The sequence below is a fragment of the Mandrillus leucophaeus genome, unplaced genomic scaffold (assembly GCF_000951045.1).
Source record: "Mandrillus leucophaeus isolate KB7577 unplaced genomic scaffold, Mleu.le_1.0 Scaffold520, whole genome shotgun sequence".
NCBI classification, from domain to species: Eukaryota; Metazoa; Chordata; class Mammalia; order Primates; family Cercopithecidae; genus Mandrillus; species Mandrillus leucophaeus.
The window spans coordinates 1,142,971-1,162,076 of record NW_012105587.1 but is presented as its reverse complement, the minus strand read 5'-3'; the positions used below and the strand labels follow the sequence as shown (position 1 = coordinate 1,162,076).

The 19,106-nt window shown below is 42.9% G+C and overlaps 1 non-coding gene across 1 annotated transcript; it reads right to left on the bottom strand.

Moving 5' to 3' along the window:
* Positions 1-16,541: 16,541 nt before the first annotated feature.
* On the bottom strand, positions 16,542-16,614 carry TRNAF-GAA. The gene has a single exon. It is a non-coding gene; the product is annotated as a tRNA-Phe (tRNA).
* Between the last annotated feature and the right edge of the window lie 2,492 nt (positions 16,615-19,106).

The following is a 19,106-nucleotide window of genomic DNA, read 5'->3' as shown; positions in this document are numbered from 1 at the left end:
ACTTTAAAGTTCATATGGAACCAAAAAAGAGCCCACATCTTTTCATGTATGTACACTTTGAGTGTAGGTTGACTGATCAAAGGTGTCACATTTACTACACCTGTGATGCATCCTCCATGATTTCCAATGGAACAAGATCAAAACAATTGTTACAAAATAAGTTGGCTGTAGCCTCTGTCTACATTCGCAATTTTTCCCATATATATATTATTCATAGATATATAATTATATATAAAATATAAATTTATATAATAAATTAAATAACCTATTAATTTATCTCTATTAGTCACCCCATTGTGTCCAGATCTCTTATTTTAAAAAGAGAAAGTAATCAAGTAAGTTTCCCTTGAAATCAAACCCTGATGTCTCCTCAAAGGGAGAACTGCTACATTTTCAGGTCAAGTTGAATGGAACATACAATGAGTCAGGGGGTTGAGCCCTCATTACAGCTAAATGATGTGTCTGAGCTGATGATTTCATTTTATTAAGTTTTTCCAAGGCATTCAACTTAATTTTCTTAGACCACCAATTATTTATTTGTCTTTTGCTTTTCACACTTATATAGTAATAAGTACAACTGGCACAAACAGATGTGGGAACAAGAGCAGTTTTTGGCCAAGTATACAAGTCAACTACTGGGAGCAGAAGCCTGCTGGGACACTAGAGAGTGGCCATGGGCTTTCAGTGGACCCTGATCGTAAGTCGGTTTGTTTGAAAGAAAAAATGGAAAGCACAGGCTAATCCAGTTTCTGCTCTACTGCCATCAGCTGCTCTGGGCAGGGAGCGAGCTCTTCAAAGAACAATCTGAAGCAACATCTGAAAGTTGCTAAAGCACCTGCTAGGGAGGGTGAGTCTAGCTAACTTAAACACTGTTGTTTGAATGCAGGAGGAAAATTTGAAGGCAAAAGATAATTTCACCAACATCACATGTGAGAGATGCTATTAGCTGTAACATTCATCTTTCTCCAATGCCATCCAAATAAATGTGGTTGGTTTGTTTTAGAGACAAGGTCTTGCTATGTGGCCCAGGCTGGTCTCAAGCCCCTAGGTTCAAGTGGTCCTCCCACTTCAGTCTCCCAAATAGCTGGGATTACAGGCAAGTGCCACTGCACCTGGCCCAAATAAATGTTGAGTAAATATTCTGCAAACATCACTTTGAAGGTACTGCAGCCCACTTGATTAGGCTGCCCAGAATGTTCAAACATCTGGCCTTACTTAAGAAATGTGTTTTCAGTTTGTTAATATATATAATTTAGAACATATACTATATACCTGTTTTCATGCAGACTATTTCATATGTCCACATGTCCTCAGTTGTATGTATCACAGTTTCAGGGTATATGGCATGTTGGACTAAATGATGGAAGAGGTTCAAGACTAGTCACCTGCATGAGTTGAATTGCAAAGGCCTTTGGCTAAATAAGGAGGAAGCATTATTGCTATAAGTATCAGGGCAATAATATGGAGAAATGACATGGAAATAGAGTCTGTCACTCCATCCAGCCCAATGGAATGAGGCTCTGCCAGAAACTAAAGGATAGTTTTCATACAAATCTGTCAGATAAGGATGCTTCAAGAGCTACCAGCAGCTCTCCTATGCAGATATGCAGAGCACAACACTCAGCACCCCTGTAGGCATTAATGTAGATAGTGCCTGGAACTACCTCATGGGCAGAACCCATAAGGCCAAGCAAGAAATGGGGGAAGCTGGTAGACCAGAAGTCCAATTGTGATGCTAGCAATCTGAGATTTATTTGTGAAAATACATGCAACATTCCTGGGCAGGTGTAAATGGGAATCTTTCTAGTTGCAGAGGTCCTCAATAAATAGTTGGAGCAAAAGCCAGAAAATTCTGAGCTATGGCCAGTACTGTGATTTCATCTATATCCTCAGGTTGGTAGGGCACAGTGAATTGCAAACAAACACTATTAACATATTGGTGCTTGTAAATGGTGTAGCCCCTCCTAGGTTGCCCTCTTCCAGGAAGAATGCCTCCTGCCACTCATAGAGGCTCTATGGTTAACTAAAGTCAATCTAGCTCCTCATCAGGCATCTTAAAGAGATGTTTGCAGGAAATAGCCTAACTTCTAACACCACAGAAAAGATTGCTTGTGCTTCCAAATGATCTCAAGAACTAGCTCAGAAGCCAGTAAATGACACAAAATCTTTCCAGATTTCGAAATATTTAGCCCTTTATTTAAGGCCCAGGAGACAAAAGGATGTGTTCAGAAATGTGGCTGCAACCAGGAGCCAATGGTCGATACAGTCTAGGACCCAGGGTTGAAAGGTCCGACCCTCAAGGATGCCATGTACCAATCATGGGCCCTGATCACAAGGATGCCATGTGATGATTTAACATTGACATTGGACAGAGTAATGTTCTGGGAGCAGCCAGGGCCAGTGATGCCTCCAAGAAGCTGCTCTTCAAAGGGGACTTCCCAAACATTCCTGCTAAAGACCAACCCAGTGTAATCCAGTGATGTAGTTTGGATGTTTGTTCCCTCCAAATCTCATGTTTAAATGTGATTCCCAGTGTTGGAGGTGGGGCCTGCTGGGAGGTGTTTGTGTCATGGGGTGGATCCCTCATGAATGGGTTGGTGCCCTCCCCATGGTCATAAGTTAATCCTCATTCTATGAGTTCATGCGGGAGCTGGTTGTTAAAAAGGGTCTCGTACCTCCTCCTCTCTCTTGCTCCCTCTCCCACTATGTGATACATCTACTCCCACTTCATCTTCAACCATGAGTAAAAAGCTGTCTCTTATACACATCTAGATGTGTATAGTGTTGGAGGTGGGGCCTGCTGGGAGGTGTTTGTGTCATGGGGTGGATCCCTCATGAATGGGTTGGTGCCCTCCCCATGGTCATAAGTTAATCCTCATTCTATGAGTTCATGCGGGAGCTGGTTGTTAAAAAGGGTCTGGTACCTCCTCCTCTCTCTTGCTCCCTCTCCCACTATGTGATACATCTGCCTCTGTATCACCCTCTGCCATGAATAAAAGCTTCCTGAAGCCTCACCAAAAGCCAAACAGGTGTGGGTGCCATGTTTATACAGCCTGCAGAACCATGAGCCAAATAAATCTCTTTTCTTTATAAATTTCCCAGTGTCAGGTGTTCCTTTATAGCAACACAAAAACAAGCTAACATACCTGGTAACCCTGTAAGAATAACTGAATTGGTAATTGGCGGATCAAGTAAAATGTTTCCATTATTAGGACATATCTCTATTTCTGCTAGACTGTTAGTTTCTTTATATTTCTCTGAACACAAAATCTTTAGTTCAATCTCTCAGTTACTTCTGGAAGGTTTTCCAAATCCCATTTCTCTAGAAAGTTCTTTAAACCTTCCGTTTAAAAATAGCAGTCAGAACATCTAGTAACTTGAAAGATGGGGAGAATGCTGTTGTTGCTAAGATATTTTTTTAATGTCAGCCACGTAATGTGTGACTATGATCCTGGTTCATGGGATTACAACCTAAATTAACCCGAGTTAGTGTCCTGGCAGATGGCTGTTCCTAAACTGCCTCAACTAGTCTGTCTCTGTTAGACTAAGACAATCCCATGATCTTTTTGAAGCACTAACAAAGAGTTATACCTTGCTGCTCTCCTGTGCTGCCATGTTGAAGAAGATGTAGAGCCTTTTTTATTGTTTGCTACAAATTATGCAATTGAGAAAAAAATGCAGAGAAATAAAAAAGAAAACACTGAAAATCATCCATAATCTTAAATTAACCATACAACCCTTTTAGTCCTGAAATAGTTACTTACTGTTAAGTCAATAGATGTTAACAAGCAATTCTTGAGAACCTAAAATGTTTCTGGCACAGGGCTAGGTGATATAAGATGTGGAAAAGGAAAAAGAACCTCAGTGTAGGCTCTCAGAAGAGTTGATTCTCATGTTAGGAAATGTAATAAAAACAAGTACAGCCATTATGATGCAGTGGTGGGCCAACACTGGCAGGATGAAAAAAGAGGAGATGTACTATTATTCATTCAACAAAAATGCATTGAGCACCTACTGAGTTTTCTGCTAGTCAGGTGAATCCTCACCTTAAGGAGATAATAGCAGCCAGTCAGAAAATCAGACCAATAAAATACACAACCATAAAATGATATCCAGATTATTGTGTGGATAGGGTATAGGGAGTACAGGATGGAAGCAACAGCCAAGTTTTCTTGGGCAGCCAAGATGAGATGATGCTGAAAGTGACTCCTGAAAGAAGGGAGGAGCTTGTAGAGAGTGCTTACTGAGCCCGCAGGACCCGCCTGACTACATGCCAAGCACTCTTCATGGATTATCTCATTTAATTCTCACACTAGCCCGATAAAATAAGGATTTTTATTTTTCTCCATTTTACAGACAGGGAGACTGAAACCAAGAAGAGTTATGGAACTTCTGGATATTACACAGGCAGGGGATGAGCCTGGAGCTCTGGCCCAGGCAGCCTGCCTCCAGGGGCTGTGCTTCCCACCACCGCTATCCGCCAAGTCGTATGTATACACGTAGCCCCAATACCTTGGTATTAGCCTTCTCCCCTGCCTCCTGCTATACCACATTTCCTCCTCTTCATCTGTTGTAGTGAAAAAAGCAAATGGATTTGGTGCATTATCCGTCTTTGCTACAATATAAGAGTTCAAGGGTATAGACCCTTGAAGGTCTATTCAAGGTGTAAGAGTTCAAGGGTATAGACCCTTGAAGGTCTATTCAAGGTATAAGAGTTCAAGGGTATAGACCCTTGAAGGTCTATTCAAGGGTATAGACCCTTGAGTTCATAGACCATTGTAATGAGCCCTGAACTTGGATTTTTAGGTTTGTTCAGGTTATGGGCTGTCCACTGCCCATCACGAGTGCAACTGAGAACTCAGACTGAAAAAGAATGAAGTGGCATTCAGGCTCTCTTGTTGCAGTTTCTCTCTTTGCCTGGGATGAAGATCATTTTCAGAAGCTTCCCCATCCTAACATGTTAGATCAACTGTCTGAGCTACTCAGCTGCTTCTCTCTCTCTCTCAGGATTTGTCTGCTTCTACCCACGAAGTTTGGCTCTCCCTGTTGTCCTTGCCCTTTTCCTTTCATTCTGAGAGCCCGGCACTACTTTAGCCTCTAGGGGTTATCAGCCCACACCCCTCCAGCTACTCCAGGTCACACAACCTCTTTCAGTCCCGACCACCACCAGGTGACACATTAACACCTGCATTTCCAAAGAACTCCAATAGACTTTTATGACCTTTTACAAAATTCTTAGCCCCCTGCTTTTTTACTAGAACATGAAAATTCTTCTTCCTGAAATCAAATCCAACTTTTGAGGGGCAGTAGAATTTTGTCATGAGGAAGAACACACACATTCAACACAGAGAATGAAAGCTGGGACAGGATCACATGCCCAGAGCATAGCAGACTGCAAGCTCTCAGGATGGTCAGAGTGGAAAGAGCTGGATATTAGTTTAAACCATGGAAAACTTTTCAAGAAGACTCAAAACCCGAGAGAACTTGAAAGATGAGTATGAATTAAGGTGATGCTAGAGGAATAAGATATGAAATAAACAAGCATCTGAGTGCATTTTTCTATGAGCAATTTACCAACATATTATTAGAAAATGCTTAAAAGAGGAATGTTTCTTCTGTGTACACCTGGATTTCATTCCTGCATACTCAAAGCTAAACTTGCACAACAAATCAGCTCTTCCTTTTGTAAAAGAAATAAAACCAAATTTTTCTGGTTTTATTTATTTTACAAATAACAAAATTGTTGTTCGTAAAATAATTATTATAAAATAATTGTTCCTGGGATAAGAGATCAGACTATTCAAATAGAGATATAATTTATGGATTTAATATTAAATTACTTTCCAATATTATCTTTAGAATTTGAATCAATTAGGGAACATAAACATGATTGCTATTGGGTGAGACTGCCTCTGAATACAAAATATGGTTTAAAAGCTCAGTTCAGGTTTAGAATCGGTGAGAAAAAAAAAAAAAAGAAGGAGAAAGGAAAAGTATGGTGTTGGCAGCATTAAAAGGAGAAGTAATGTGCATCTTTAGATAAAAGCTTTACAATGGTGTGCATAATAATGACACTGTTTGTTTTAAATGTGATATATATATGTATATATATCACATATATATGGGATATGTATCACATATATATATATATAAATGTGTGCATAGACATACAACAATAACTTATGAACAAATATACTAAAAGCCAGTAACAACGTTTGCCTCTGCAGAGGGGAACTTAGACTCAGAGCTAAAGGAAAGACTGTTTTTCATTGTATACTTCCTTTTCTGATTGAATTTTCCACCATGTACCTCAATTATCAATTCTAAAAAAAAATTATTTAATATAAAACATTGTTTCAAATTTCCAGCTTTAAAATGTAAGAACAGATTCTCTGAGGTGGAAGAAAGAGATTGAAAAAGAAGATAGGATGAGAAGGAAGAAAGAAGGGACAAATTGTGGAATAGATGCTCTGCTCTGGGCACTAAGGGTTGCAGAAAGAGAATAAACCTTTGTTCACATTGTCCAAGTGTTAGAAAGACGTATTCCTTGGGCCATTTAAGACACCACCTGAAAAGTAGAATCAATAATTACAGATGCTTTGTAAAGATGAGAAAGACTGTGGGAGGATCAAATTTCAAAAAGAGCTAAAACATGTAAGCAACTCAAAGAACTCAATAGCAAAAAAGCACATAATCTGATTTTAATATGGGCAAAAGATGTGAATAGACATTTCTCAAAAAAAGACAAATGCATGGCCAACAGGTACATGAAAAAAAGCTCAACATCACTAATCATCCAAGAAATGCAAATCAAAACCCAATGAGATATGATCTTACCCCAGTTAAAATGTCTTTTATCAAAAAGACAGATGCTGGTGAGGATGTGGAGAAAGGAGAACCCTCGTACACTATTGGTGGGAATGTAAATTAGTACAACCATTGTGGAGGACGCTATGAAGGGTCCTCAAAAAACAAAACAAAAAAAAAATGGAATATCATATGGTCCTGCAATCCCACTGCTAGATAAATATCCAAAAGAATGGAAATCGGTATATTTAATAGATGTCTGCACTCCCATGCTTATTGCAGCATTATTCACAATAGCTAAAATATAGACTCAATGTAAGAGTCCATCAACAGATGAATAGATAAAGCAAATGTGGTACTTACACACTATTCAGCCGTAAAAAGGATGAGATCCTGTCATTTGCAACAACGTGGGTGGAACTGCAGGACATTATGTTAAGTGAAATATCACAGGCACAGAAAGACAAAGAACCCACGTTTGCACTCATATGTGGGAGCTAAAAAATTGATTCCATGGAGATAGAGAGTAGATTGATGGTTTCCTAAGGCTCAGAAGAGTAGCAGGGAGGTGGAGATAAAGAGGTGTCGTCTAATGGGCACAAAAATACAGTTAGATAGTAGGAATAAGATCTAGTGTTCAGGCCGGATGCAGTGGCTCACGCCTGTAATTCCAGCACTTTGGGAGGCTGCGGCAGGTGGATCACCTGAGGTCAGGAGTTCGAGACCAGCGACCAACATGCTGAAACCACACCTCTACTAAAAATACAAAAATTAGCTGGACGTGGCAGTGGGCACCTGTAATCCCAGCTACTCGGGAGACTGAGGCAGGAGAATTACTTGAACCCGAGAGGCAGAGGTTGCAGTGAGCCAAGATCATGCCATTGCACTCCAGCCTGGGTGACAGGAGGGAAACTCTGTCTCAAAAAAAAGAAAAAAAAAAGATCTAGTGTTTGGTAGCATTATAAGGTGACTATAGTTAATAATTTATTGTATAGGTTGGTGCAAAAGTAATTGTGGTTTTTGCAATTTTAAAACCGCGATTACTTCTGCACCAACCTAATATATTTTGAAGCAATTAGAGGAGTGGATTTGGAATGTTCCCAATACGAAGACATGATACATGTTTGAGGTGATGGATATCCCAACTACCCTGATTTGATCATTACACTTTGTACGTTTGTATCAAAACATCACATGTATCCGATAAATACGTATGACTATTATGTATCCATAAAAAAATGTTTTTAATTCAAAGAGAACCACACAAACTTGGAGGGAAGGGGCTCTGCGCTGGCTACGCACAGGGGTCATGGAAGGGACTCCAGAAGCAGGACCATGGATTTTAGGAAAACATCAGTCCCATCATTTGCCTTCATACAGGTAAATGTATATAGTACCTCAATACCCGTTTCCTAGGTAATTTTATGGAGTCTACTTGCCTATCAAATTTCCCTCCAGGTAATCATGAAACTGACATGAAACAGACTGGCAGCATGTATGCTTCTGCTTTACCAGGACACATCATTTAAATGTCTGTGTTACTACACAAGCACTTCAAACATTAGCATGTCTCCACACCGACCAAGAATTCTCGGGCATTCCATCTCTTTTTTTGAGACAGGGTGTCACTGTGTTGCCCAGGCTGGAGTACAGTGTTGGTGCAATATCGGCTCATTGTAGCCTCCACCTCCCGGATTCAAGCAATTCTCCTGCTTCAGCCTCCCAAGTAGCTGGGACTACATGTGCGTGCCACCACACCCAGCTAACTTTTGTATTTTTTTAGTTGAGTCAGGGTTTCACCATGTTGGCCAAGCTGGTCTCAAAGTCCTGACCTCAAGTGATCCGCCCGCCTTGGCCTCCCAAAGTGCTGGGATTACAGGTGTAAGGGATTACAGGGCCACCGCACCTGGCCTGTTCCATCTTCAAATGCCTATTCCCTTCACACAAGGCCACCGAGGATGGAATGGCAATTTTCTTTTCTTAATTATCATCACATACTGCCTCCTGTTTCATGGGTTCTATTCCCCACCTTTCCGTTTGCCTGAGGCTCAATCGAAGGTCTCTGATTTTCACTTTTCTAACACTGAGTCTATCTTTAAGCAGATGTTTTGTTCTGGAACCAGCTCTGTGAAAAGCATTTAGGAAAACAAAAAGTTATTTACTTGCATGAAAGTTAAACAAGGTGTCCAGGCTTTCAAAAGTCTAGCTTAAACACCAAACAAAAATAAACAGGAAACCCTGAAATAAACCCAAAAAACCAAAACACACCCACGTTCACACACAAGAGTACCAATGTTGCCAAGTTCACAATTTCTCTGTTCATGGTGGGAAAACAGCAATTTTGTCACAGTAGCTTATTTACAAAGGACGTTTTAATACATTAGCTTTGAACTGGTCACGGAAAAAATTCTTTGACATAGAATAAATAACTTTCAGGAAAATCTCACAGCTTCATTTATTATGGGGCCTCTAACCGGACAGGGTGATCCTGTTGGGGGGTTTCTTTTGGTTTATCTCAGGATGCCAAGTGCTTTCTGTTTTTGTCTGACTAGGGCACATGATTATGATGTGCACACTAACTCATCACAGCCACAGGGACAGATGCTGGTTTTGCTTCTAGTCATACTTAGTGTTAAGAGATAACGAGGTAATAGAATTCATCCAGTGAGGCCACCACCCTTGTTGCCTCTACCCCTGTACACACCTCATGCCAATCCACCCCATTCCTTCTCGAACCATCAGCAGCAGCAAGCACAAAGAAACAACAACTCAGAAGATTTTTCAAACATGCCAAAAGTTGGCTAGCAGTTCTGTTTGAACACAGATATGGCTATTGGACAGCAGTTGTCTAGCTCACCCAATCTTGGATGGATACTTTCCTGTAACACAACTAGGTCAAAATATCTAATCACCCTGACCGAATGGTTCCTGTCTTTCTCTAACAGAACTCTCTCCTGCCTTTATCTAAGGGCATTCCTTCTTGTGGTATCTTCCTAGAAATTATATACTACTGAAAAAATAGTAATTTGAAAATAGTAACCATCATTCTCAGCAAACTACCACAAGAACAGAAAACCAAATACTGCATGTTCTCATAGGTGGGAATTGAACAATGAGATCACTTGGACACAGGGAGGGGAACATCACACACCGGGTCCTATTGTGGGGAGTGGGGTCGGGGCGGGGGGGGGTCAGGGATAGCATTGGGAGATATACCTAATGTAAATGACGAGTTAATGGGTGCAGCACACCAACATGGCACATGCATACATATGTAACAAACCTGAACGTTGTGCACATGTACCCTAGAACTTAAAGTATAATAAAAAAAAAATTCAAAAAAAAAAAAAATCAAATTACCCTTAGCTTCTTTTTTCTTGGCAAATCTAGTTCATATCCATTTATTGTTGTTTTTTAAAATGAATCTCTCTCCTAATCATGTTGTTATTCTTTCTTAACCCTTTCCTTTTAAGCTGAGTTAATCAAAACTGAACAAAATGGCCAGGTGCGGTGGCTCACACCTGTAATCCCAGTACTTTGGGAGGCCAAGGCAGGTGGATCACCTGAGGTCAGGAGTTTGAGACTAGCCTGACCAACATGGTGAAACCCCATCACTACTAAAAATACAAAAATTAGCCAGGCATAGTGGTAGGTACCTGTGATCTTGGCTACTCAGGAGACTGAGGCAGGAGAATTGGTTTAACCCGGGAGGCGGAGGTTGCAGTGAGCCGAGATCACACCACTGCACTCTGACCTGGGCGACAGAGCAAGACTCTGTCTCAAAAAAAAAAAAAAAAGGGGGGGGGGCGCTATATGGATCTCATTAATGCAATGTATGAAAGAAGAACTAATACTTTATACTTAGAGCTCATGTTTCATTTTAGTACATCTCAAAATTATGCTGATTTTTCACAACAGCATTCCTAGTAGCATGCATTTTTTTCTATTTATTTGTATTCAATTATGCCTCCTATCTCAGAGGATTATTGACAAGTTTAATGGGATTGTGTATGAAAAGTGCTGATCAGAATGCCCAGCACATAGAGAACACTCCATAAATGGTGACTGTCATTATTCATTATTTTTGATTCTTTGGACTAGGGAGTCAGTGAACTATGTGGGGAAAGAGAGTTTGCTCAAGATGCACTGTAGGAAATATTTAGGTAGTGAATAGCAAAATATTTGTGCTCCCTGCTTTAAGACAACTCATTATAGGAACACTAGAATTTACAGAGCTAAAGTGTGCATTTGGTGTCTGAGATGAAGAGCTTTTCCCTTGCTCAGACTGTCCAGCTTCATTTGCAGGGCTGTCTGTGGGCCCTCGCCTAAGCAGGGACTACAGACGATCCTCCAAGATAATCCATTAGAAAAGGAAGCTAAACAATGTAATCCATTGTGACATTACATATGAAGGATGATTGTACAGGAACTGTATATTCCTGGAATCTGTAACAAATCCACACAGAAGTTTTATTTCTGGCCAAGGACTCAACATCAAATAAATCTGAGATATGACAAATAGTATAACAAAAGTAAACTATAAACCACCATCCATTTAAAAGAGGATAAGTATGATCCAAGACTAATGAAATGAGCATTAATGTATGTACACATTGATTACACAAAAGGCCTTAATGAATTATTAAATACTCATCTGGTTTTATTATGTATAAAAATTATAGCAGCTTCACTATATCACAGTTCCAACCTAAACTGAATATAGTATCTAAAACAATTAAGAAATAAACATTTGCTCAGCAATACGTTTGTGTGTCATCTTAGAAACTCCCCAGACAAGGCATATGTCCCACGTTTCTTTCTAAAAAGCTTTCCAAGGAAAGCTGAGAAAAGACGCCTTTCTGCTCCCACCCCGATAAATTGCCTGAAGCAAGAGGAGACATTCACAACCTTTCTGCTGACAAAATAGTTGGGTTGAGCATTAATGCTTATAAATGTTTCATGATGATGGTGTTCTTTCCCACTGAAAGCATTTCTTTTCTAAAGTAAGGGGTGACCCTATTCTCCCACCTTTCACCCTTTATAGCCTCCTAAGTTATAAAGTGTGATCATGGCATCAGTTGGGTTCCCAGGAGACACCTGATGTTCAATCTTTCCCAGCCTTCACTCCTGGGAAGTGACAGTGTTTGACATCTATTAGAGCACATCACACTTCAGAAGATGATAAAAATGATCAGATTACATTTTTAGACTTTTGCTCTTCAGGTAAAATATATATTATAAAACCGAATATGCAAATAGGACATGGTCAGACCATACATAAAAACAGAACCGTGACCATAACCTGCCCAGGAAACCAACCCCTTATCTACAATAAACAGTCCAGCAAGCCCCTCTGCTAAAGCCAGACTTTCAAGAAGTCTTGGAAATAACAATCTGGGAAGCTAAACAATAACTTTTGTAATAATTAATCCCAAACGGCCAGGAATTGATCAATAACTGACAGCTTTCCTCATTTTTGTCCTCACTTCCAACTTAGGACCAACCACAAAAGGCTCCTTAAATAATCACATGGCTGCCGGTTCTCAGCCAACTCCAGCTTCCCAGACCAACACCCTCCAATTGGGGTACACCTGATGCCATCCCTTGTGTCTGCTGTAAAGCTCTTCCACTCCCTGACTGCCTTTGAGTCTCTCCCAAATGCCAGTGATGGTGGCTGACTCCCTTGCTATAGCAAGCTCTGAATAAACAGCCTTTGCTTTCTCATGTGGTGGTCTTCCTTTATTTCTCATATGTAACTGGTGTGTGTATTTTTTTAATGCTGCCCACCTGCTTCCCGATCACTCCTCCCTGCCACAAGTCCTGAAAAGCCTTCTCAACCAAAAAATAGAGGCCTGCCTAACTCCCCCACTTCACCCTCCCCTCCTCACGCTTCTAATGACAGGGATTCTCTCCTTGACAAATGCTAGCCAGGGTTCTCTGAGCCCCCTTCGAGACCAGGCCTCAACCCCCTCAGAGTGCCTGCTTGAGAAAGCCCAAGACTGCCAAAAAAATTCTATGCACCATCTGATGAAAGGCTCCCGGCACTTTCTTAGAGCACTTACTAAAAACGACTTACAATTGTGACTCCTTCCTCTGTCCCTTTGAGATGGCTGTGTATCTCCTACAAAGGCAATCAAGGACCTAAAAACCATTCCTTTACAATGTAATCATCAGGAAGGATAGAGGCAGTGTCTCCCAGTCTCTGGAAGGACAGAATCCAAACTTTGATCATTGCCAGCTAGCAGACACAGCTGCCTAATCAGCATTTACATGCGTCAATCCTTTGTCAGTTTTCACCTTCCTGACTCTGCTGAAGTCCCACTGGTTTCTCTCCCTTATCCCTCATTGTCCCTTCAAAATGCCCAGTCACCTCTGTACAAATCAAAGTTGAGTTCAGTTCACGCTGGACCCTCTTCCCTATTGCAATAGTACATTATGATTACCATCTGTCCTTACCACGTTACCTAGTGTCTGGTTTATCTTTGGCACTAACCAGGTGTGCGCCTCCATCCTTCCCCCACCCACACCAATAGCCAGTAGCTGGTCTTACTGTTTCAGCAGGGAGCTAGTCAGGCACCAGCAGGGCAGGAGAGCCCCTCTCCCCACCAAGGAATGTCAGGAGACCAACAGGTGGTGGGCAGGTGGTTGTTACACTGTTTCTCTAAAATGGTAATTGGTCGCAGCCAGCACTAGGGAAAGGCAGGCTCCAAACAGAAAAAACCTGAAACTGGTCATCAGCAGTTTCCTGGTAAGATCTCAGGAGTTGGGCGAGTAGGCTGAAGCATGCGCACTAAGAGGCAAAATGGCGGCTTTTAACTGGTACATGACCTTCTAGGAACATTCAGCTGGTAAAGGAAGAATGCCTCAAGTGAGCATGGGTACAACGCCAGTAAACACACTCTGCATGCCCCCCTCCCATGCACTAGCAGGCCACTGTGCATGCGACAGCCCACCTCAAAGGAAGAATTAGGGAAGAAGAAATGCAAGACCCTGGAAATGCCAATATATAAAACCCTACGTCAGAGGTCAAACAGGGCTCTTGATCTCTCAAGTGGCCCACTTAGCCCTCTTCCAAGTGTACTTTACTTCCTTTCATTCCCGCTTCTGAACTTTTTTTTTTTTTTTTTTTAAAGAGACGGAGTCTGACTCTGTCGCCCAGGCTGGAATGCAGTGGCATAATCTCAGCTCACTGCAACTTCCGCCTCCCGGGTTCAATGGATTCTCCTACCTCAGCCTCCCAAGTACCTGGTATTATAGGCTTGCACCACCACGCCCAGCTCGTTTTTGTGTTTTTAGTGGAGATGGGGTTTTCACCATGTTGGCCAGGCTGGTCTCAAACTCCTGACCTCAAGTGATCCGCCTGCCTCGGCCTCCCGAAGTGCTGGGATTACAGGCATGAGCCACCATGCCTGACCCTGCTCTAAACTTTTTAAAAACTTTCACTCTCGCTGTAAAACTTGCGTTCATCTCTCACTCTGCCTTATGCCCCTCAGTCGAATTCTTTCTTCTGAGGAGGCAAGAATTGAGGTTGCTGCAGACCCGCACAGATTCACCATCACTAACACTATCTTGGGCAGAGTGCTCAGACGTCAGGTTGTCTGAAATGAAAGTCACTGTCACCCCAGAACCTGCATTCTTTCCCTACTCTTTAGAAATGTGATAGCTGGTGGCACTCCTGTTAAATCTTTCCCTACTCTTGACCCGGCACTCTGGCTCATGCCTGTAATTCCAGCACTTTGGGAGGCCAAGGCAGGTGGATTACTTGAGGTCAGAAGTTCAAGACCAGCCTGACCAACATAGCGAAAACCCATCTCTACTAAAAATACAGAAATTAGCTGGGTGTGGTGGTGGGTGCCTGTGATTCCAGCAACTCGGGAGGATGAGGCAGGAGACTCCCTTGAACCCGGAACACCACTGCACTCCAGCCTCGGCGTCAGAGTGAGACTCCGTCTCAAAATAAATAAATAAATAAATAAAACAAAACAACAACTACTACTCTCTCTATATAAAATATATATAGTATATATAATATATACTATATATACAATATGTACATATATATACTATATATTTTATGTATATATACATATATATATCTTCTCTGGGTGGGGACCCACTGCTCCATAGAGCCTTTTCTGGTGAGCCAGATAAAAACTTTTATTTCCCTCATACAAGTGCCTGTATGTTTATTCACACCTTTCTTAATTACATATCTCAACAACTTTTCACTTACGGTAACATTTAGGAGGTAGCAATGTTAGCTGCCTAACAGACATAGCTTATGTTTAATTCTTGCAACCCTGGAAAGGCTGTTATGTGTCAAATGGAGATAATAATATGTACTTCATAGGGTTGTTATGAAGAGCAAATAATGCTGGCTCCTAGTGGGAGGTTAGGAATTAACGTCCAATTAGAGAATCACTGAATAAGGGAGAACACACAGTACTACATAAATGTGAGCTTCCCTTCCCCCTCAAAACAGCAGAACCAGAAAATAAGCAAGACCCTAATGCATACATCTCACAATTGTCCTTCATCTGCTGTCCAGCAACCCGCCACCTCACTAAACTGACTATTCTATTTTCCAACGACACAAATATATATTTCTTATTTTTAAAATTTAGATCTACATCCCTGCAACTTCTCCCCTTGGGTCTTGGCTCAGTTCCCACCAGTCATACAAGATAACATCAGGCTTCTGGGCCTCCATTTTCTTGACTGTACGACACCAGTTTGGCCTTGAGGTGGGCTCCCACAGGTAGCCGGGAAGTTGATGCCCCTGCATACCCACGCCCACCCACACGTGAGAACAAAAAATCTCAGAAATAGTAATTTCGAGCACGTGTCAAAGTTCTATTTCAAGTGTGAAAAAGACAGCAAAAGACAGCAAAAGGAAAAAGCTGGTTCACAGCAACAGTCTTGGGAAAGCAAGGGCTCTTTTAGAAATAGAAAGGAACGTCTAGAGTCGTGGCTTGTTTAAACACCCGCTGCCGGGCCCCACCGCCAGAGCTGTCTATCCAGGGCCGAGAATGTGCATTTCTAAGTAGTTCTCAGGCGGTGCTGATGCTGCCTACCTGGGGACCGCACTTTGAGAACCACCGGTGCAGACCCTGGCTAACGTTCTTTAGTCTGATGCGTCGGGGAGCTGTAAAGCTGCCATCCTTCACCGCTGGGCAAGTAACCTGGTGGCACCACCCCAGGGCGGGCCTCCATGCGCCTCTAACCAGAAATAACCAGCACTGGGTTCCGTTCACCGGCAACGCCAGGTGGGGGCCATCTGGCCACGCAGCAGTTTTGCTTTTTCTTCAAATTCGGATACTTAGAAGGAATGCGATGAACTTGGGATGAAGGTGTTCTGCTGGCCCCGTGGACAGACCAGACCTCCTCCCACTGGAGCCTCGGTTGTCACACCAGCCACCCAAGGGGCGCCTGGCCAGTCTCGCCACGGCAGCCTGGGTCGTTCGCGTCTCTGGGCGCCCAGGGTGGCTCTGGGTCCGGGCCCCAGGCCCCGCGGCGCGCAGGCGCGGAAGCTTCTCCGCGCGCCGCCAGGAAACGGCCCGGAAGCGGTTGTGCGCAGGATTCCTGCTCCTGGGGGTGACTGGGAACGACTGTTTCATTCCTCGTTCACTCTTCAAGTCTCAGTTTTTGCTTGGACTTGAAGGAATGGGCCAGGGTATCGTGGACGGAGAGTCTTAACAAAATTTGAGTTCTTGAGGTCAGGATTTAAAAGTAGCTGCCGAAACCCGGGATCGAACCAGGGACCTTTAGATCTTCAGTCTAACGCTCTCCCAACTGAGCTATTTCGGCACGCTTCTAGTTGTCTCCGGAGTAAAGTATCACTGAGCGCTTTGCGTCCAATTGTCATGCTTGTCTTTTCCTAGTGATCATTTACAGCATTTCTTCCTTGTCCTGTTAAATGGTGTCGTCGGAATTCTTCCTCCTCACTCCTTCCTCGCTGCCACTAGGCGCACTGCACACACGCCTTACTTCTTCTTAGATCGCTCTCGGCGCACGCAGCCGGCCGGCACAGCCCAGGAGCTGGGGCCGGGTCCCCATGGCTGCTCCTCGGGATGCTGGTTCAGTTCTCCTGGGGCTGGTCCCCGCGAGATCTGGAGCAGCGGAGTCGCCTCGGCGAGCTCTTGCCCAGGCCTGGTAGCCCCTTCCCGTCGATCCGCCCCCGCCTATGACTATGCACATTTGTCTCCTTGCTCCCGGAAAAGTTCCAGGCCCCAGGTGAGGAGCCGTGTAGGCCCAATACGATTGGATGTACGGGGCGGGAATCGTTAGTCTGGCCTCTGGAGAGGAGTTTGCAGCCCGGGAAATGTCCACCTTCATCATCACCTGTTTGCATGGAGCCTGACTGGCAAATAAATGCTTAGTGAGCTCACTAACGATGATTATTCAGTCAATGCTAGTTCCCACGCGAGTCAACAAACGTTTCTGAAGAACCCACTACGTGCCAGGGGCAGACATTCTTTACTTCCCAAACATCTTACTTTTTCCATTTTTAATTTTTGTCTCCAATTAAATTATTATCTCTCAAGGCAGGGATCTTACCCTGCTCTTTAGAGCTTTGCATTTAAGTGGAAGCTTCACAGCCAATTTGGATGGATGGATAGATAGGATGGATGGATGGATGGATGGATGGATGGATGGATGGATGGATTGGCTGGTTGGCTGGCTGGCTGGCTGGCTGGCTGGCTTCAAATGCGAAAGAGAAAAAATACAAAATTAGAAATGTTTGCAATCTCTATTTTCTCTGCCAAGCCTCCTCCCTTATAAGAAAGAGAGTTTCTTTCTGGGTTCCTTTATTGTGCCAAATCCAAAAAAGAGCGGAGGCGTTGATGGTATAGTGGTTAGCATAGCTGCCTTTTAAACTCAAAAAAACCGAAGAGCTTCCGATTTAACAGAAGTCAGCAGCTAAGGATGAGAGAGACACCAAAGAGAACTTGGGGCTGGAAAGAGTTCAGAGAAGGGTTTGGGGAGCTTGGAGTGGAAGAGGAAGAAATTTTGGGCAGCCGCCGTGTGAGGATCGTACATCTAAAAAGAGATGGGAAAAGAGGCCTTTAGCAGGCTTTCTTGTGTGTTCTGAATGTAGCTACCTTTCCCATTCTCCTCAAAACACTGCAGGCAAGACAAATTATTTTCAACAACTCTTGGGCTACCGGCTGGCTACTCCTTACTGGATTGAATCATGAGATAGCTCAGCTTCTTAAATTTTACAAAAGTTGTGTCTTTGGGTTAAAATCAAATCTAGGAAGTCTCAAAATATATGTTAGAGAGTGATGGGATAACACATGTACGGACTGGGACATGGTGTTAATGTCTAGCTTTCTTGTCTTCTAGTCACACCTGCAAACCAGCCACTTCATGCATTGTCACCCAGGAAATCAAATCCTAGGTGACTAGGAAAGTGGCAGATAAGTTTCGATGGGATTTAGTCTGGGCTGGGGATGGGTAGCAAAGGTCCAAGCAAGATCTAATGGAAAATGGAGGAACAGGGTAAGAGAGAGAGGAGAAGGAAGAGTGCAACCAAGAAACATTGTTTTGTGATTTAATGTGATGAGATCCCTTGGCAAATTGTGAGATAATAGACACTACATTGTCATAGTGATCATTTGTTTAGTAAAAGTTGATTTTAGAAAGTAAGTGTTATGAGAGATGTCATGGATAAGCTGGGTGTCCAGGACAGTGCTTGTTTATATATGTTGTCCCGGAACTCTCCGTGGTAGTAGCCTTTTCACTGTTAAACAGTTAAAATAAGGTCGGGCGCAGTGGCTCATGCCTGTAATCCCAGCACTTTGGGAGGCCGAGGCGGGTGGATCACTTGAGGTCAGGCGTTCAAGACCAGCCTGGCTAACATGGTAAAACCCCGTCTCTACTAAAAATACAAAAATTAGCCGGGCATGGTGGTGCGCACCTGTAATCCCAGCTACTTGGGAGGCTGAGGCAGGAGAATCCATTGAACCTGGGAGGTGGGGGTTGCAGTGAGTTGAGATTGCGCCACTGCACTCCAGCCTGGGCGATGGAGCGAGACTTTCTGTCTCAAAACAAAACAACAACAACAAAAATAGTTAAAAAGTGTTTTAGAATGACTGGAAGATAAATAAACAATGTGATCACCTACTTTATAAACTTTGTGAAAGCCTCAGCTTGATGCTCTCCAGGTTTCTCCCCAGGTTTTCCCCCAGGTTTTCCTGTTAGTGAAAAGATCTTCAACATCAACCCAATATTAATTGTTGCTGTTTTACAAAGGAGACTGAAAGTTTCTGGGACTTAGTGCCATGGTTCCAAAACTG